We start from the raw sequence: 20,999 nt of genomic DNA, 5'->3' as shown, positions 1-20,999 counted from the left end.
ACTTGCAGCCTCTGAATTGAGCATCATGCCATTGGTCAGAATCTTGTATAGGTGGTCATGTCTTGGCATTGGGCCTCTCATATACATCACCTTTCCTATATGGTCTAGCGGTCAGGATTCCTAGTTTTCACCCTGGCGGCATGCGTTCCACTCCTGGTATGGTAATGATAGTTTATGGTTTCATGAGGGAAAATAGGGGGCAAAAAGCATTTGGTTGCAACATATAAAGCTTAAGTGAAATGCTACACCCTGCTGAAAGAGACTTTGGCATTCCCCTATCAGAAATGATGAAAGATGGATTGATTGTCAACCCATAATCTCTTAATCCAAGCAATTTAACAGCAGCAAACATGTCCTGTCCTTAAATTACTTTCTCATCCTTTATCCCCGTCTTTAGTCCCTAGCAGTTGAGAAACTGCCTCGATTGTTTACTATCTTGTTAATAAGGGCCCTCTTTGAAGAGCGAAAGAAGCTGTTACTGAGGCTAGAAAAGATGAGTTACAGGGATAGCTGAGAAGCTTTTGCCTTCAAGCTACATGGATTGTTTTGTTTTTTCTGCAAACATGCATGTTTCATCCAATGCATTTGTTGACTGATAGCCCCTTAAGTGCACAATTGGTTTCTAAAGCATAAAAACTCAAATATCATGGAAAACTAGTTGAAATGAACCTGATGATGTTCACCATAATGTGTTTGACACAAATATTTTTTCTAATCCTTTTAAGCCTTTTTGAGTAGTAACTTTGAAAAGATATACGAGAGACATTGGTAGCATGCTTGGAATTGACAGCCATCTTGGATTTCAAGCCTCAGCACCTTAGAATACAATAGTTTCTTGGATTTTGATGCAAGCATACTATCTTATGCAGATTAAGGGCACTGGGTGATTTAGAGTAGATACAAAAAGGTGGCCATCAAAAGTTGTGGTTGCAAATTACTGAGAAAGGCATGCTTGTGTTTCCAACATTACAAATGTAACATTTTAGTGGCGACAACGCAACAGCCCGAGGCAATCTGCAAAGAGAGCATCGCCGTGATCGTATAGAGGTTAGTACTCTGCGTTGTGGCCGCAGCAACCCCGGTTCGACTCCGGGTCACGGCAGCATTTTGAGCCAGCCACTTCCGGGTGGACAGCCTTCTCTGCCACTCTCAGTTCTTATTGACAGAACAACGAAAAGTAATTGTATACAGACATCATACAGACAGCGTGCTCGGCAGGGTCAGTGGCGCAATGGATAACGCGTCTGACTACGGATCAGGAGATTCTAGGTTCGACTCCTGGCTGGCTCGTTTATCTTTTAATGATTCTACCATGTTGAAGACTTAGTGTCTTTATCACAGGATTTCTAAAACGTCAACTTGAGTGAAAGCACCATTCAGGCCGCCCAATCGCTTTCAAATTTGAAGCAACTTGCAGCCTCTGAATTGAGCATCATGCCATTGGTCAGAATCTTGTATAGGTGGTCATGTCTTGGCATTGGGCCTCTCATATACATCACCTTTCCTATATGGTCTAGCGGTCAGGATTCCTAGTTTTCACCCTGGCGGCATGCGTTCCACTCCTGGTATGGTAATGATAGTTTATGGTTTCATGAGGGAAAATAGGGGGCAAAAAGCATTTGGTTGCAACATATAAAGCTTAAGCGAAATGCTACACCCTGCTGAAAGAGACTTTGGCATTCCCCTATCAGAAATGATGAAAGATGTATTGATTGTCAACCCATAATCTCTTAATCCAAGCAATTTAGCAGCAGCAAACATGTCCTGTCCTTAAATTACTTTCTCATCCTTTATCCCCGTCTTTAGTCCCTAGCAGTTGAGAAACTGCCTCGATTGTTTACTATCTTGTTAATAAGGGCCCTCTTTGAAGAGCGAAAGAAGCTGTTACTGAGGCTAGAAAAGATGAGTTACAGGGATAGCTGAGAAGCTTTTGCCTTCAAGCTACATGGATTGTTTTGTTTTTTCTGCAAACATGCATGTTTCATCCAATGCATTTGTTGACTGATAGCCCCTTAAGTGCACAATTGGTTTCTAAAGCATAAAAACTCAAATATCATGGAAAACTAGTTGAAATGAACCTGATGATGTTCACCATAATGTGTTTGACACAAATATTTTTTCTAATCCTTTTAAGCCTTTTTGAGTAGTAACTTTGAAAAGATATACGAGAGACATTGGTAGCATGCTTGGAATTGACAGCCATCTTGGATTTCAAGCCTCAGCACCTTAGAATACAATAGTTTCTTGGATTTTGATGCAAGCATACTATCTTATGCAGATTAAGGGCACTGGGTGATTTAGAGTAGATACAAAAAGGTGGCCATCAAAAGTTGTGGTTGCAAATTACTGAGAAAGGCATGCTTGTGTTTCCAACATTACAAATGTAACATTTTAGTGGCGACAACGCAAGAGCACGAGGCAATCTGCAAAGAGAGCATAGCCGTGATCGTATAGAGGTTAGTACTCTGCGTTGTGGCCGCAGCAACCCCGGTTCGACTCCGGGTCACGGCAGCATTTTGAGCCAGCCACTTCCGGGTGGACAGCCTTCTCTGCCACTCTCAGTTCTTATTGACAGAACAACGAAAAGTAATTGTATACAGACATCATACAGACAGTGTGCTGGGCAGGGCCAGTGGAGCAATGGATAAAGCGTCTGACTACGGATCAGGAGATTCTAGGTTCGACTCCTGGCTGGCTCGTTTATCTTTTAATGATTCTACCATGTTGAAGACTTAGTGTCTTTATCACAGGATTTCTAAAACGTCAACTTGAGTGAAAGCACCATTCAGGCCGCCCAATCGCTTTCAAATTTGAAGCAACTTGCAGCCTCTGAATTGAGCATCATGCCATTGGTCAGAATCTTGTATAGGTGGTCATGTCTTGGCATTGGGCCTCTCATATACATCACCTTTCCTATATGGTCTAGCGGTCAGGATTCCTAGTTTTCACCCTGGCGGCATGCGTTCCACTCCTGGTATGGTAATGATAGTTTATGGTTTCATGAGGGAAAATAGGGGGCAAAAAGCATTTGGTTGCAACATATAAAGCTTAAGTGAAATGCTACACCCTGCTGAAAGAGACTTTGGCATTCCCCTATCAGAAATGATGAAAGATGGATTGATTGTCAACCCATAATCTCTTAATCCAAGCAATTTAGCAGCAGCAAACATGTCCTGTCCTTAAATTACTTTCTCATCCTTTATCCCCGTCTTTAGTCCCTAGCAGTTGAGAAACTGCCTCGATTGTTTACTATCTTGTTAATAAGGGCCCTCTTTGAAGAGCGAAAGAAGCTGTTACTGAGGCTAGAAAAGATGAGTTACAGGGATAGCTGAGAAGCTTTTGCCTTCAAGCTACATGGATTGTTTTGTTTTTTCTGCAAACATGCATGTTTCATCCAATGCATTTGTTGACTGATAGCCCCTTAAGTGCACAATTGGTTTCTAAAGCATAAAAACTCAAATATCATGGAAAACTAGTTGAAATGAACCTGATGATGTTCACCATAATGTGTTTGACACAAATATTTTTTCTAATCCTTTTAAGCCTTTTTGAGTAGTAACTTTGAAAAGATATACGAGAGACATTGGTAGCATGCTTGGAATTGACAGCCATCTTGGATTTCAAGCCTCAGCACCTTAGAATACAATAGTTTCTTGGATTTTGATGCAAGCATACTATCTTATGCAGATTAAGGGCACTGGGTGATTTAGAGTAGATACAAAAAGGTGGCCATCAAAAGTTGTGGTTGCAAATTACTGAGAAAGGCATGCTTGTGTTTCCAACATTACAAATGTAACATTTTAGTGGCGACAACGCAACAGCCCGAGGCAATCTGCAAAGAGAGCATCGCCGTGATCGTATAGAGGTTAGTACTCTGCGTTGTGGCCGCAGCAACCCCGGTTCGACTCCGGGTCACGGCAGCATTTTGAGCCAGCCACTTCCGGGTGGACAGCCTTCTCTGCCACTCTCAGTTCTTATTGACAGAACAACGAAAAGTAATTGTATACAGACATCATACAGACAGCGTGCTCGGCAGGGTCAGTGGCGCAATGGATAACGAGTCTGACTACGGATCAGGAGATTCTAGGTTCGACTCCTGGCTGGCTCGTTTATCTTTGAATGATTCTACCATGTTGAAGACTTAGTGTCTTTATCACAGGATTTCTAAAACGTCAACTTGAGTGAAAGCACCATTCAGGCCGCCCAATCGCTTTCAAATTTGAAGCAACTTGCAGCCTCTGAATTGAGCATCATGCCATTGGTCAGAATCTTGTATAGGTGGTCATGTCTTGGCATTGGGCCTCTCATATACATCACCTTTCCTATATGGTCTAGCGGTCAGGATTCCTAGTTTTCACCCTGGCGGCATGCGTTCCACTCCTGGTATGGTAATGATAGTTTATGGTTTCATGAGGGAAAATAGGGGGCAAAAAGCATTTGGTTGCAACATATAAAGCTTAAGTGAAATGCTACACCCTGCTGAAAGAGACTTTGGCATTCCCCTATCAGAAATGATGAAAGATGGATTGATTGTCAACCCATAATCTCTTAATCCAAGCAATTTAACAGCAGCAAACATGTCCTGTCCTTAAATTACTTTCTCATCCTTTATCCCCGTCTTTAGTCCCTAGCAGTTGAGAAACTGCCTCGATTGTTTACTATCTTGTTAATAAGGGCCCTCTTTGAAGAGCGAAAGAAGCTGTTACTGAGGCTAGAAAAGATGAGTTACAGGGATAGCTGAGAAGCTTTTGCCTTCAAGCTACATGGATTGTTTTGTTTTTTCTGCAAACATGCATGTTTCATCCAATGCATTTGTTGACTGATAGCCCCTTAAGTGCACAATTGGTTTCTAAAGCATAAAAACTCAAATATCATGGAAAACTAGTTGAAATGAACCTGATGATGTTCACCATAATGTGTTTGACACAAATATTTTTTCTAATCCTTTTAAGCCTTTTTGAGTAGTAACTTTGAAAAGATATACGAGAGACATTGGTAGCATGCTTGGAATTGACAGCCATCTTGGATTTCAAGCCTCAGCACCTTAGAATACAATAGTTTCTTGGATTTTGATGCAAGCATACTATCTTATGCAGATTAAGGGCACTGGGTGATTTAGAGTAGATACAAAAAGGTGGCCATCAAAAGTTGTGGTTGCAAATTACTGAGAAAGGCATGCTTGTGTTTCCAACATTACAAATGTAACATTTTAGTGGCGACAACGCAACAGCCCGAGGCAATCTGCAAAGAGAGCATCGCCGTGATCGTATAGAGGTTAGTACTCTGCGTTGTGGCCGCAGCAACCCCGGTTCGACTCCGGGTCACGGCAGCATTTTGAGCCAGCCACTTCCGGGTGGACAGCCTTCTCTGCCACTCTCAGTTCTTATTGACAGAACAACGAAAAGTAATTGTATACAGACATCATACAGACAGCGTGCTCGGCAGGGTCAGTGGCGCAATGGATAACGCGTCTGACTACGGATCAGGAGATTCTAGGTTCGACTCCTGGCTGGCTCGTTTATCTTTTAATGATTCTACCATGTTGAAGACTTAGTGTCTTTATCACAGGATTTCTAAAACGTCAACTTGAGTGAAAGCACCATTCAGGCCGCCCAATCGCTTTCAAATTTGAAGCAACTTGCAGCCTCTGAATTGAGCATCATGCCATTGGTCAGAATCTTGTATAGGTGGTCATGTCTTGGCATTGGGCCTCTCATATACATCACCTTTCCTATATGGTCTAGCGGTCAGGATTCCTAGTTTTCACCCTGGCGGCATGCGTTCCACTCCTGGTATGGTAATGATAGTTTATGGTTTCATGAGGGAAAATAGGGGGCAAAAAGCATTTGGTTGCAACATATAAAGCTTAAGCGAAATGCTACACCCTGCTGAAAGAGACTTTGGCATTCCCCTATCAGAAATGATGAAAGATGTATTGATTGTCAACCCATAATCTCTTAATCCAAGCAATTTAGCAGCAGCAAACATGTCCTGTCCTTAAATTACTTTCTCATCCTTTATCCCCGTCTTTAGTCCCTAGCAGTTGAGAAACTGCCTCGATTGTTTACTATCTTGTTAATAAGGGCCCTCTTTGAAGAGCGAAAGAAGCTGTTACTGAGGCTAGAAAAGATGAGTTACAGGGATAGCTGAGAAGCTTTTGCCTTCAAGCTACATGGATTGTTTTGTTTTTTCTGCAAACATGCATGTTTCATCCAATGCATTTGTTGACTGATAGCCCCTTAAGTGCACAATTGGTTTCTAAAGCATAAAAACTCAAATATCATGGAAAACTAGTTGAAATGAACCTGATGATGTTCACCATAATGTGTTTGACACAAATATTTTTTCTAATCCTTTTAAGCCTTTTTGAGTAGTAACTTTGAAAAGATATACGAGAGACATTGGTAGCATGCTTGGAATTGACAGCCATCTTGGATTTCAAGCCTCAGCACCTTAGAATACAATAGTTTCTTGGATTTTGATGCAAGCATACTATCTTATGCAGATTAAGGGCACTGGGTGATTTAGAGTAGATACAAAAAGGTGGCCATCAAAAGTTGTGGTTGCAAATTACTGAGAAAGGCATGCTTGTGTTTCCAACATTACAAATGTAACATTTTAGTGGCGACAACGCAAGAGCATGAGGCAATCTGCAAAGAGAGCATAGCCGTGATCGTATAGAGGTTAGTACTCTGCGTTGTGGCCGCAGCAACCCCGGTTCGACTCCGGGTCACGGCAGCATTTTGAGCCAGCCACTTCCGGGTGGACAGCCTTCTCTGCCACTCTCAGTTCTTATTGACAGAACAACGAAAAGTAATTGTATACAGACATCATACAGACAGTGTGCTGGGCAGGGCCAGTGGAGCAATGGATAAAGCGTCTGACTACGGATCAGGAGATTCTAGGTTCGACTCCTGGCTGGCTCGTTTATCTTTTAATGATTCTACCATGTTGAAGACTTAGTGTCTTTATCACAGGATTTCTAAAACGTCAACTTGAGTGAAAGCACCATTCAGGCCGCCCAATCGCTTTCAAATTTGAAGCAACTTGCAGCCTCTGAATTGAGCATCATGCCATTGGTCAGAATCTTGTATAGGTGGTCATGTCTTGGCATTGGGCCTCTCATATACATCACCTTTCCTATATGGTCTAGCGGTCAGGATTCCTAGTTTTCACCCTGGCGGCATGCGTTCCACTCCTGGTATGGTAATGATAGTTTATGGTTTCATGAGGGAAAATAGGGGGCAAAAAGCATTTGGTTGCAACATATAAAGCTTAAGTGAAATGCTACACCCTGCTGAAAGAGACTTTGGCATTCCCCTATCAGAAATGATGAAAGATGGATTGATTGTCAACCCATAATCTCTTAATCCAAGCAATTTAGCAGCAGCAAACATGTCCTGTCCTTAAATTACTTTCTCATCCTTTATCCCCGTCTTTAGTCCCTAGCAGTTGAGAAACTGCCTCGATTGTTTACTATCTTGTTAATAAGGGCCCTCTTTGAAGAGCGAAAGAAGCTGTTACTGAGGCTAGAAAAGATGAGTTACAGGGATAGCTGAGAAGCTTTTGCCTTCAAGCTACATGGATTGTTTTGTTTTTTCTGCAAACATGCATGTTTCATCCAATGCATTTGTTGACTGATAGCCCCTTAAGTGCACAATTGGTTTCTAAAGCATAAAAACTCAAATATCATGGAAAACTAGTTGAAATGAACCTGATGATGTTCACCATAATGTGTTTGACACAAATATTTTTTCTAATCCTTTTAAGCCTTTTTGAGTAGTAACTTTGAAAAGATATACGAGAGACATTGGTAGCATGCTTGGAATTGACAGCCATCTTGGATTTCAAGCCTCAGCACCTTAGAATACAATAGTTTCTTGGATTTTGATGCAAGCATACTATCTTATGCAGATTAAGGGCACTGGGTGATTTAGAGTAGATACAAAAAGGTGGCCATCAAAAGTTGTGGTTGCAAATTACTGAGAAAGGCATGCTTGTGTTTCCAACATTACAAATGTAACATTTTAGTGGCGACAACGCAACAGCCCGAGGCAATCTGCAAAGAGAGCATCGCCGTGATCGTATAGAGGTTAGTACTCTGCGTTGTGGCCGCAGCAACCCCGGGTCACGGCAGCATTTTGAGCCAGCCACTTCCGGGTGGACAGCCTTCTCTGCCACTCTCAGTTCTTATTGACAGAACAACGAAAAGTAATTGTATACAGACATCATACAGACAGCGTGCTCGGCAGGGCCATTGGAGCAATGGGTAACGCGTCTGACTACGGGGCGGGAGATTCTAGGTTCGACTCCTGGCTGGCTCGTTTATCTTTTAATGATTCTACCATGTTGAAGACTTAGTGTCTTTATCACAGGATTTCTAAAACGTCAACTTGAGTGAAAGCACCATTCAGGCCGCCCAATCGCTTTCAAATTTGAAGCAACTTGCAGCCTCTGAATTGAGCATCATGCCATTGGTCAGAATCTTGTATAGGTGGTCATGTCTTGGCATTGGGCCTCTCATATACATCACCTTTCCTATATGGTCTAGCGGTCAGGATTCCTAGTTTTCACCCTGGCGGCATGCGTTCCACTCCTGGTATGGTAATGATAGTTTATGGTTTCATGAGGGAAAATAGGGGGCAAAAAGCATTTGGTTGCAACATATAAAGCTTAAGTGAAATGCTACACCCTGCTGAAAGAGACTTTGGCATTCCCCTATCAGAAATGATGAAAGATGGATTGATTGTCAACCCATAATCTCTTAATCCAAGCAATTTAGCAGCAGCAAACATGTCCTGTCCTTAAATTACTTTCTCATCCTTTATCCCCGTCTTTAGTCCCTAGCAGTTGAGAAACTGCCTCGATTGTTTACTATCTTGTTAATAAGGGCCCTCTTTGAAGAGCGAAAGAAGCTGTTACTGAGGCTAGAAAAGATGAGTTACAGGGATAGCTGAGAAGCTTTTGCCTTCAAGCTACATGGATTGTTTTGTTTTTTCTGCAAACATGCATGTTTCATCCAATGCATTTGTTGACTGATAGCCCCTTAAGTGCACAATTGGTTTCTAAAGCATAAAAACTCAAATATCATGGAAAACTAGTTGAAATGAACCTGATGATGTTCACCATAATGTGTTTGACACAAATATTTTTTCTAATCCTTTTAAGCCTTTTTGAGTAGTAACTTTGAAAAGATATACGAGAGACATTGGTAGCATGCTTGGAATTGACAGCCATCTTGGATTTCAAGCCTCAGCACCTTAGAATACAATAGTTTCTTGGATTTTGATGCAAGCATACTATCTTATGCAGATTAAGGGCACTGGGTGATTTAGAGTAGATACAAAAAGGTGGCCATCAAAAGTTGTGGTTGCAAATTACTGAGAAAGGCATGCTTGTGTTTCCAACATTACAAATGTAACATTTTAGTGGCGACAACGCAACAGCCCGAGGCAATCTGCAAAGAGAGCATCGCCGTGATCGTATAGAGGTTAGTACTCTGCGTTGTGGCCGCAGCAATCCCGGTTCGACTCCGGGTCACGGCAGCATTTTGAGCCAGCCACTTCCGGGTGGACAGCCTTCTCTGCCACTCTCAGTTCTTATTGACAGAACAACGAAAAGTAATTGTATACAGACATCATACAGACAGCGTGCTCGGCAGGGTCAGTGGCGCAATGGATAACGCGTCTGACTACGGATCAGGAGATTCTAGGTTCGACTCCTGGCTGGCTCGTTTATCTTTTAATGATTCTACCATGTTGAAGACTTAGTGTCTTTATCACAGGATTTCTAAAACGTCAACTTGAGTGAAAGCACCATTCAGGCCGCCCAATCGCTTTCAAATTTGAAGCAACTTGCAGCCTCTGAATTGAGCATCATGCCATTGGTCAGAATCTTGTATAGGTGGTCATGTCTTGGCATTGGGCCTCTCATATACATCACCTTTCCTATATGGTCTAGCGGTCAGGATTCCTAGTTTTCACCCTGGCGGCATGCGTTCCACTCCTGGTATGGTAATGATAGTTTATGGTTTCATGAGGGAAAATAGGGGGCAAAAAGCATTTGGTTGCAACATATAAAGCTTAAGTGAAATGCTACACCCTGCTGAAAGAGACTTTGGCATTCCCCTATCAGAAATGATGAAAGATGGATTGATTGTCAACCCATAATCTCTTAATCCAAGCAATTTAACAGCAGCAAACATGTCCTGTCCTTAAATTACTTTCTCATCCTTTATCCCCGTCTTTAGTCCCTAGCAGTTGAGAAACTGCCTCGATTGTTTACTATCTTGTTAATAAGGGCCCTCTTTGAAGAGCGAAAGAAGCTGTTACTGAGGCTAGAAAAGATGAGTTACAGGGATAGCTGAGAAGCTTTTGCCTTCAAGCTACATGGATTGTTTTGTTTTTTCTGCAAACATGCATGTTTCATCCAATGCATTTGTTGACTGATAGCCCCTTAAGTGCACAATTGGTTTCTAAAGCATAAAAACTCAAATATCATGGAAAACTAGTTGAAATGAACCTGATGATGTTCACCATAATGTGTTTGACACAAATATTTTTTCTAATCCTTTTAAGCCTTTTTGAGTAGTAACTTTGAAAAGATATACGAGAGACATTGGTAGCATGCTTGGAATTGACAGCCATCTTGGATTTCAAGCCTCAGCACCTTAGAATACAATAGTTTCTTGGATTTTGATGCAAGCATACTATCTTATGCAGATTAAGGGCACTGGGTGATTTAGAGTAGATACAAAAAGGTGGCCATCAAAAGTTGTGGTTGCAAATTACTGAGAAAGGCATGCTTGTGTTTCCAACATTACAAATGTAACATTTTAGTGGCGACAACGCAACAGCCCGTGGCAATCTGCAAAGAGAGCATTGCCGTGATCGTATAGAGGTTAGTACTCTGCGTTGTGGCCGCAGCAACCCCGGTTCGACTCCGGGTCACGGCAGCATTTTGAGCCAGCCACTTCCGGGTGGACAGCCTTCTCTGCCACTCTCAGTTCTTATTGACAGAACAACGAAAAGTAATTGTATACAGACATCATACAGACAGCGTGCTCGGCAGGGTCAGTGGCGCAATGGATAACGCGTCTGACTACGGATCAGGAGATTCTAGGTTCGACTCCTGGCTGGCTCGTTTATCTTTTAATGATTCTACCATGTTGAAGACTTAGTGTCTTTATCACAGGATTTCTAAAACGTCAACTTGAGTGAAAGCACCATTCAGGCCGCCCAATCGCTTTCAAATTTGAAGCAACTTGCAGCCTCTGAATTGAGCATCATGCCATTGGTCAGAATCTTGTATAGGTGGTCATGTCTTGGCATTGGGCCTCTCATATACATCACCTTTCCTATATGGTCTAGCGGTCAGGATTCCTAGTTTTCACCCTGGCGGCATGCGTTCCACTCCTGGTATGGTAATGATAGTTTATGGTTTCATGAGGGAAAATAGGGGGCAAAAAGCATTTGGTTGCAACATATAAAGCTTAAGTGAAATGCTACACCCTGCTGAAAGAGACTTTGGCATTCCCCTATCAGAAATGATGAAAGATGGATTGATTGTCAACCCATAATCTCTTAATCCAAGCAATTTAACAGCAGCAAACATGTCCTGTCCTTAAATTACTTTCTCATCCTTTATCCCCGTCTTTAGTCCCTAGCAGTTGAGAAACTGCCTCGATTGTTTACTATCTTGTTAATAAGGGCCCTCTTTGAAGAGCGAAAGAAGCTGTTACTGAGGCTAGAAAAGATGAGTTACAGGGATAGCTGAGAAGCTTTTGCCTTCAAGCTACATGGATTGTTTTGTTTTTTCTGCAAACATGCATGTTTCATCCAATGCATTTGTTGACTGATAGCCCCTTAAGTGCACAATTGGTTTCTAAAGCATAAAAACTCAAATATCATGGAAAACTAGTTGAAATGAACCTGATGATGTTCACCATAATGTGTTTGACACAAATATTTTTTCTAATCCTTTTAAGCCTTTTTGAGTAGTAACTTTGAAAAGATATACGAGAGACATTGGTAGCATGCTTGGAATTGACAGCCATCTTGGATTTCAAGCCTCAGCACCTTAGAATACAATAGTTTCTTGGATTTTGATGCAAGCATACTATCTTATGCAGATTAAGGGCACTGGGTGATTTAGAGTAGATACAAAAAGGTGGCCATCAAAAGTTGTGGTTGCAAATTACTGAGAAAGGCATGCTTGTGTTTCCAACATTACAAATGTAACATTTTAGTGGCGACAACGCAACAGCCCGAGGCAATCTGCAAAGAGAGCATCGCCGTGATCGTATAGAGGTTAGTACTCTGCGTTGTGGCCGCAGCAACCCCGGGTCACGGCAGCATTTTGAGCCAGCCACTTCCGGGTGGACAGCCTTCTCTGCCACTCTCAGTTCTTATTGACAGAACAACGAAAAGTAATTGTATACAGACATCATACAGACAGCGTGCTCGGCAGGGCCATTGGAGCAATGGGTAACGCGTCTGACTACGGGGCGGGAGATTCTAGGTTCGACTCCTGGCTGGCTCGTTTATCTTTTAATGATTCTACCATGTTGAAGACTTAGTGTCTTTATCACAGGATTTCTAAAACGTCAACTTGAGTGAAAGCACCATTCAGGCCGCCCAATCGCTTTCAAATTTGAAGCAACTTGCAGCCTCTGAATTGAGCATCATGCCATTGGTCAGAATCTTGTATAGGTGGTCATGTCTTGGCATTGGGCCTCTCATATACATCACCTTTCCTATATGGTCTAGCGGTCAGGATTCCTAGTTTTCACCCTGGCGGCATGCGTTCCACTCCTGGTATGGTAATGATAGTTTATGGTTTCATGAGGGAAAATAGGGGGCAAAAAGCATTTGGTTGCAACATATAAAGCTTAAGTGAAATGCTACACCCTGCTGAAAGAGACTTTGGCATTCCCCTATCAGAAATGATGAAAGATGGATTGATTGTCAACCCATAATCTCTTAATCCAAGCAATTTAGCAGCAGCAAACATGTCCTGTCCTTAAATTACTTTCTCATCCTTTATCCCCGTCTTTAGTCCCTAGCAGTTGAGAAACTGCCTCGATTGTTTACTATCTTGTTAATAAGGGCCCTCTTTGAAGAGCGAAAGAAGCTGTTACTGAGGCTAGAAAAGATGAGTTACAGGGATAGCTGAGAAGCTTTTGCCTTCAAGCTACATGGATTGTTTTGTTTTTTCTGCAAACATGCATGTTTCATCCAATGCATTTGTTGACTGATAGCCCCTTAAGTGCACAATTGGTTTCTAAAGCATAAAAACTCAAATATCATGGAAAACTAGTTGAAATGAACCTGATGATGTTCACCATAATGTGTTTGACACAAATATTTTTTCTAATCCTTTTAAGCCTTTTTGAGTAGTAACTTTGAAAAGATATACGAGAGACATTGGTAGCATGCTTGGAATTGACAGCCATCTTGGATTTCAAGCCTCAGCACCTTAGAATACAATAGTTTCTTGGATTTTGATGCAAGCATACTATCTTATGCAGATTAAGGGCACTGGGTGATTTAGAGTAGATACAAAAAGGTGGCCATCAAAAGTTGTGGTTGCAAATTACTGAGAAAGGCATGCTTGTGTTTCCAACATTACAAATGTAACATTTTAGTGGCGACAACGCAAGAGCACGAGGCAATCTGCAAAGAGAGCATAGCCGTGATCGTATATAGGTTAGTACTCTGCGTTGTGGCCGCAGCGACTCCGGGTCACGGCAGCATTTTGAGCCAGCCACTTCCGGGTGGACAGCCTTCTCTGCCACTCTCAGTTCTTATTGACAGAACAACGAAAAGTAATTGTATACAGACATCATACAGACAGCGTGCTCGGCAGGGCCAGTGGTGCAATGGATAAAGCGTCTGACTACGGATCAGGAGATTCTAGGTTCGACTCCTGGCTGGCTCGTTTATCTTTTAATGATTCTACCATGTTGAAGACTTAGTGTCTTTATCACAGGATTTCTAAAACGTCAACTTGAGTGAAAGCACCATTCAGGCCGCCCAATCGCTTTCAAATTTGAAGCAACTTGCAGCCTCTGAATTGAGCATCATGCCATTGGTCAGAATCTTGTATAGGTGGTCATGTCTTGGCATTGGGCCTCTCATATACATCACCTTTCCTATATGGTCTAGCGGTCAGGATTCCTAGTTTTCACCCTGGCGGCATGCGTTCCACTCCTGGTATGGTAATGATAGTTTATGGTTTCATGAGGGAAAATAGGGGGCAAAAAGCATTTGGTTGCAACATATAAAGCTTAAGTGAAATGCTACACCCTGCTGAAAGAGACTTTGGCATTCCCCTATCAGAAATGATGAAAGATGGATTGATTGTCAACCCATAATCTCTTAATCCAAGCAATTTAACAGCAGCAAACATGTCCTGTCCTTAAATTACTTTCTCATCCTTTATCCCCGTCTTTAGTCCCTAGCAGTTGAGAAACTGCCTCGATTGTTTACTATCTTGTTAATAAGGGCCCTCTTTGAAGAGCGAAAGAAGCTGTTACTGAGGCTAGAAAAGATGAGTTACAGGGATAGCTGAGAAGCTTTTGCCTTCAAGCTACATGGATTGTTTTGTTTTTTCTGCAAACATGCATGTTTCATCCAATGCATTTGTTGACTGATAGCCCCTTAAGTGCACAATTGGTTTCTAAAGCATAAAAACTCAAATATCATGGAAAACTAGTTGAAATGAACCTGATGATGTTCACCATAATGTGTTTGACACAAATATTTTTTCTAATCCTTTTAAGCCTTTTTGAGTAGTAACTTTGAAAAGATATACGAGAGACATTGGTAGCATGCTTGGAATTGACAGCCATCTTGGATTTCAAGCCTCAGCACCTTAGAATACAATAGTTTCTTGGATTTTGATGCAAGCATACTATCTTATGCAGATTAAGGGCACTGGGTGATTTAGAGTAGATACAAAAAGGTGGCCATCAAAAGTTGTGGTTGCAAATTACTGAGAAAGGCATGCTTGTGTTTCCAACATTACAAATGTAACATTTTAGTGGCAACAACGCAAGAGCACGAGGCAATCTACAAAGAGAGCATAGCCGTGATCGTATAGAGGTTAGTACTCTGCGTTGTGGCCGCAGCAACCCCGGTTCGACTCCGGGTCACGGCAGCATTTTGAGCCAGCCACTTCCGGGTGGACAGCCTTCTCTGCCACTCTCAGTTCTTATTGACAGAACAACGAAAAGTAATTGTATACAGACATCATACAGACAGCGTGCTCGGCAGGGCCAGTGGCGCAATGGATAACGCGTCTGACTACGGATCAGGAGATTCTAGGTTCGACTCCTGGCTGGCTCGTTTATCTTTTAATGATTCTACCATGTTGAAGACTTAGTGTCTTTATCACAGGATTTCTAAAACGTCAACTTGAGTGAAAGCACCATTCAGGCCGCCCAATCGCTTTCAAATTTGAAGCAACTTGCAGCCTCTGAATTGAGCATCATGCCATTGGTCAGAATCTTGTATAGGTGGTCATGTCTTGGCATTGGGCCTCTCATATACATCACCTTTCCTATATGGTCTAGCGGTCAGGATTCCTAGTTTTCACCCTGGCGGCATGCGTTCCACTCCTGGTATGGTAATGATAGTTTATGGTTTCATGAGGGAAAATAGGGGGCAAAAAGCATTTGGTTGCAACATATAAAGCTTAAGTGAAATGCTACACCCTGCTGAAAGAGACTTTGGCATTCCCCTATCAGAAATGATGAAAGATGGATTGATTGTCAACCCATAATCTCTTAATCCAAGCAATTTAGCAGCAGCAAACATGTCCTGTCCTTAAATTACTTTCTCATCCTTTATCCCCGTCTTTAGTCCCTAGCAGTTGAGAAACTGCCTCGATTGTTTACTATCTTGTTAATAAGGGCCCTCTTTGAAGAGCGAAAGAAGCTGTTACTGAGGCTAGAAAAGATGAGTTACAGGGATAGCTGAGAAGCTTTTGCCTTCAAGCTACATGGATTGTTTTGTTTTTTCTGCAAACATGCATGTTTCATCCAATGCATTTGTTGACTGATAGCCCCTTAAGTGCACAATTGGTTTCTAAAGCATAAAAACTCAAATATCATGGAAAACTAGTTGAAATGAACCTGATGATGTTCACCATAATGTGTTTGACACAAATATTTTTTCTAATCCTTTTAAGCCTTTTTGAGTAGTAACTTTGAAAAGATATACGAGAGACATTGGTAGCATGCTTGGAATTGACAGCCATCTTGGATTTCAAGCCTCAGCACCTTAGAATACAATAGTTTCTTGGATTTTGATGCAAGCATACTATCTTATGCAGATTAAGGGCACTGGGTGATTTAGAGTAGATACAAAAAGGTGGCCATCAAAAGTTGTGGTTGCAAATTACTGAGAAAGGCATGCTTGTGTTTCCAACATTACAAATGTAACATTTTAGTGGCGACAACGCAACAGCCCGAGGCAATCTGCAAAGAGAGCATCGCCGTGATCGTATAGAGGTTAGTACTCTGCGTTGTGGCCGCAGCAATCCCGGTTCGACTCCGGGTCACGGCAGCATTTTGAGCCAGCCACTTCCGGGTGGACAGCCTTCTCTGCCACTCTCAGTTCTTATTGACAGAACAACGAAAAGTAATTGTATACAGACATCATACAGACAGCGTGCTCGGCAGGGCCAGTGGTGCAATGGATAAAGCGTCTGACTACGGATCAGGAGATTCTAGGTTCGACTCCTGGCTGGCTCGTTTATCTTTTAATGATTCTACCATGTTGAAGACTTAGTGTCTTTATCACAGGATTTCTAAAACGTCAACTTGAGTGAAAGCACCATTCAGGCCGCCCAATCGCTTTCAAATTTGAAGCAACTTGCAGCCTCTGAATTGAGCATCATGCCATTGGTCAGAATCTTGTATAGGTGGTCATGTCTTGGCATTGGGCCTCTCATATACATCACCTTTCCTATATGGTCTAGCGGTCAGGATTCCTAGTTTTCACCCTGGCGGCATGCGTTCCACTCCTGGTATGGTAATGATAGTTTATGGTTTCATGAGGGAAAATAGGGTGCAAAAAGCATTTGGTTGCAACATATAAAGCTTAAGTGAAATGCTACACCCTGCTGAAAGAGACTTTGGCATTCCCCTATCAGAAATGATGAAAGATGGATTGATTGTCAACCCATAATCTCTTAATCCAAGCAATTTAGCAGCAGCAAACATGTCCTGTCCTTAAATTACTTTCTCATCCTTTATCCCCGTCTTTAGTCCCTAGCAGTTGAGAAACTGCCTCGATTGTTTACTATCTTGTTAATAAGGGCCCTCTTTGAAGAGCGAAAGAAGCTGTTACTGAGGCTAGAAAAGATGAGTTACAGGGATAGCTGAGAAGCTTTTGCCTTCAAGCTACATGGATTGTTTTGTTTTTTCTGCAAACATGCATGTTTCATCCAATGCATTTGTTGACTGATAGCCCCTTAAGTGCACAATTGGTTTCTAAAGCATAAAAACTCAAATATCATGGAAAACTAGTTGAAATGAACCTGATGATGTTCACCATAATGTGTTTGACACAAATATTTTTTCTAATCCTTTTAAGCCTTTTTGAGTAGTAACTTTGAAAAGATATACGAGAGACATTGGTAGCATGCTTGGAATTGACAGCCATCTTGGATTTCAAGCCTCAGCACCTTAGAATACAATAGTTTCTTGGATTTTGATGCAAGCATACTATCTTATGCAGATTAAGGGCACTGGGTGATTTAGAGTAGATACAAAAAGGTGGCCATCAAAAGTTGTGGTTGCAAATTACTGAGAAAGGCATGCTTGTGTTTCCAACATTACAAATGTAACATTTTAGTGGCGACAACGCAACAGCCCAAGGCAATCTGCAAAGAGAGCATCGCCGTGATCGTATAGAGGTTAGTACTCTGCGTTGTGGCCGCAGCAACCCCGGTTCGACTCCGGGTCACGGCAGCATTTTGAGCCAGCCACTTCCGGGTGGACAGCCTTCTCTGCCACTCTCAGTTCTTATTGACAGAACAACGAAAAGTAATTGTATACAGACATCATACAGACAGCGTGCTCGGCAGGGCCAGTGGCGCAATGGATAACGTGTCTGACTACGGATCAGGAGATTCTAGGTTCGACTCCTGGCTGGCTCGTTTATCTTTTAATGATTCTACCATGTTGAAGACTTAGTGTCTTTATCACAGGATTTCTAAAACGTCAACTTGAGTGAAAGCACCATTCAGGCCGCCCAATCGCTTTCAAATTTGAAGCAACTTGCAGCCTCTGAATTGAGCATCATGCCATTGGTCAGAATCTTGTATAGGTGGTCATGTCTTGGCATTGGGCCTCTCATATACATCACCTTTCCTATATGGTCTAGCGGTCAGGATTCCTAGTTTTCACCCTGGCGGCATGCGTTCCACTCCTGGTATGGTAATGATAGTTTATGGTTTCATGAGGGAAAATAGGGGGCAAAAAGCATTTGGTTGCAACATATAAAGCTTAAGTGAAATGCTACACCCTGCTGAAAGAGACTTTGGCATTCCCCTATCAGAAATGATGAAAGATGGATTGATTGTCAACCCATAATCTCTTAATCCAAGCAATTTAGCAGCAGCAAACATGTCCTGTCCTTAAATTACTTTCTCATCCTTTATCCCCGTCTTTAGTCCCTAGCAGTTGAGAAACTGCCTCGATTGTTTACTATCTTGTTAATAAGGGCCCTCTTTGAAGAGCGAAAGAAGCTGTTACTGAGGCTAGAAAAGATGAGTTACAGGGATAGCTGAGAAGCTTTTGCCTTCAAGCTACATGGATTGTTTTGTTTTTTCTGCAAACATGCATGTTTCATCCAATGCATTTGTTGACTGATAGCCCCTTAAGTGCACAATTGGTTTCTAAAGCATAAAAACTCAAATATCATGGAAAACTAGTTGAAATGAACCTGATGATGTTCACCATAATGTGTTTGACACAAATATTTTTTCTAATCCTTTTAAGCCTTTTTGAGTAGTAACTTTGAAAAGATATACGAGAGACATTGGTAGCATGCTTGGAATTGACAGCCATCTTGGATTTCAAGCCTCAGCACCTTAGAATACAATAGTTTCTTGGATTTTGATGCAAGCATACTATCTTATGCAGATTAAGGGCACTGGGTGATTTAGAGTAGATACAAAAAGGTGGCCATCAAAAGTTGTGGTTGCAAATTACTGAGAAAGGCATACTTGTGTTTCCAACATTACAAATGTAACATTTTAGTGGCGACAACGCAAGAGCACGAGGCAATCTGCAAAGAGAGCATAGCCGTGATCGTATAGAGGTTAGTACTCTGCGTTGTGGCCGCAGCAACCCCGGTTCGACTCCGGGTCACGGCAGCATTTTGAGCCAGCCACTTCCGGGTGGACAGCCTTCTCTGCCACTCTCAGTTCTTATTGACAGAACAACGAAAAGTAATTGTATACAGACATCATACAGACAGCGTGCTGGGCAGGGCCAGTGGCGCAATGGATAAAGCGTCTGACTACGGATCAGGAGATTCTAGGTTCGACTCCTGGCTGGCTCTTTTATCTTTTAATGATTCTACCATGTTGAAGACTTAGTGTCTTTATCACAGGATTTCTAAAACGTCAACTTGAGTGAAAGCACCATTCAGGCCGCCCAATCGCTTTCAAATTTGAAGCAACTTGCAGCCTCTGAATTGAGCATCATGCCATTGGTCAGAATCTTGTATAGGTGGTCATGTCTTGGCATTGGGCCTCTCATATACATCACCTTTCCTATATGGTCTAGCGGTCAGGATTCCTAGTTTTCACCCTGGCGGCATGCGTTCCACTCCTGGTATGGTAATGATAGTTTATGGTTTCATGAGGGAAAATAGGGGGCAAAAAGCATTTGGTTGCAACATATAAAGCTTAAGTGAAATGCTACACCCTGCTGAAAGAGACTTTGGCATTCCCCTATCAGAAATGATGAAAGATGGATTGATTGTCAACCCATAATCTCTTAATCCAAGCAATTTAGCAGCAGCAAACATGTCCTGTCCTTAAATTACTTTCTCATCCTTTATCCCCGTCTTTAGTCCCTAGCAGTTGAGAAACTGCCTCGATTGTTTACTATCTTGTTAATAAGGGCCCTCTTTGAAGAGCGAAAGAAGCTGTTACTGAGGCTAGAAAAGATGAGTTACAGGGATAGCTGAGAAGCTTTTGCCTTCAAGCTACATGGATTGTTTTGTTTTTTCTGCAAACATGCATGTTTCATCCAATGCATTTGTTGACTGATAGCCCCTTAAGTGCACAATTGGTTTCTAAAGCATAAAAACTCAAATATCATGGAAAACTAGTTGAAATGAACCTGATGATGTTCACCATAATGTGTTTGACACAAATATTTTTTCTAATCCTTTTAAGCCTTTTTGAGTAGTAACTTTGAAAAGATATACGAGAGACATTGGTAGCATGCTTGGAATTGACAGCCATCTTGGATTTCAAGCCTCAGCACCTTAGAATACAATAGTTTCTTGGATTTTGATGCAAGCATACTATCTTATGCAGATTAAGGGCACTGGGTGATTTAGAGTAGATACAAAAAGGTGGCCATCAAAAGTTGTGGTTGCAAATTACTGAGAAAGGCATGCTTGTGTTTCCAACATTACAAATGTAACATTTTAGTGGCGACAACGCAAGAGCACGAGGCAATCTGCAAAGAGCGCATCGCCGTGATCGTATAGAGGTTCGTACTCTGCGTTGTGGCCGCAGCAACCCCGGGTCACGGCAGCATTTTGAGCCAGCCACTTCCGGGTGGACAGCCTTCTCTGCCACTCTCAGTTCTTATTGACAGAACAACGAAAAGTAATTGTATACAGACATCATACAGACAGCGTGCTGGGCAGGGCCAGTGGCGCAATGGATAACGCATCTGACTACGGATCAGGAGATTCTAGGTTCGACTCCTGGCTGGCTCGTTTATCTTTTAATGATTCTACCATGTT

General features: G+C 42.1%; 9 non-coding genes across 9 annotated transcripts; all 9 read left to right on the top strand.

Annotated features, from left to right (window-relative positions):
• The first annotated feature begins 1,030 nt into the window (after window positions 1–1,030).
• Window positions 1,031–1,102, top strand: trnah-gug. The gene has a single exon. It is a non-coding gene; the product is annotated as a tRNA-His (tRNA).
• A 1,337-nt stretch (window positions 1,103–2,439) lies between these two features.
• On the top strand, window positions 2,440–2,511 carry trnah-gug. Its single transcript has one exon. It is a non-coding gene; the product is annotated as a tRNA-His (tRNA).
• A 1,337-nt stretch (window positions 2,512–3,848) lies between these two features.
• On the top strand, window positions 3,849–3,920 carry trnah-gug. The gene has a single exon. It is a non-coding gene; the product is annotated as a tRNA-His (tRNA).
• Window positions 3,921–5,257: 1,337 nt separating this feature from the next.
• On the top strand, window positions 5,258–5,329 carry trnah-gug. The gene has a single exon. It is a non-coding gene; the product is annotated as a tRNA-His (tRNA).
• A 1,337-nt stretch (window positions 5,330–6,666) lies between these two features.
• On the top strand, window positions 6,667–6,738 carry trnah-gug. The gene has a single exon. It is a non-coding gene; the product is annotated as a tRNA-His (tRNA).
• A 4,144-nt stretch (window positions 6,739–10,882) lies between these two features.
• On the top strand, window positions 10,883–10,954 carry trnah-gug. Its single transcript has one exon. It is a non-coding gene; the product is annotated as a tRNA-His (tRNA).
• Window positions 10,955–15,087: 4,133 nt separating this feature from the next.
• On the top strand, window positions 15,088–15,159 carry trnah-gug. Its single transcript has one exon. It is a non-coding gene; the product is annotated as a tRNA-His (tRNA).
• A 2,746-nt stretch (window positions 15,160–17,905) lies between these two features.
• On the top strand, window positions 17,906–17,977 carry trnah-gug. The gene has a single exon. It is a non-coding gene; the product is annotated as a tRNA-His (tRNA).
• Window positions 17,978–19,314: 1,337 nt separating this feature from the next.
• On the top strand, window positions 19,315–19,386 carry trnah-gug. Its single transcript has one exon. It is a non-coding gene; the product is annotated as a tRNA-His (tRNA).
• The last annotated feature ends 1,613 nt before the right edge of the window (window positions 19,387–20,999 follow it).

Source organism: Electrophorus electricus, chromosome 26 (assembly GCF_013358815.1).
Source record: "Electrophorus electricus isolate fEleEle1 chromosome 26, fEleEle1.pri, whole genome shotgun sequence".
NCBI lineage: Eukaryota > Metazoa > Chordata > Actinopteri > Gymnotiformes > Gymnotidae > Electrophorus > Electrophorus electricus.
Note: the sequence above shows the minus strand (reverse complement) of the source record. Positions and strands in the feature narration are given on the sequence as shown.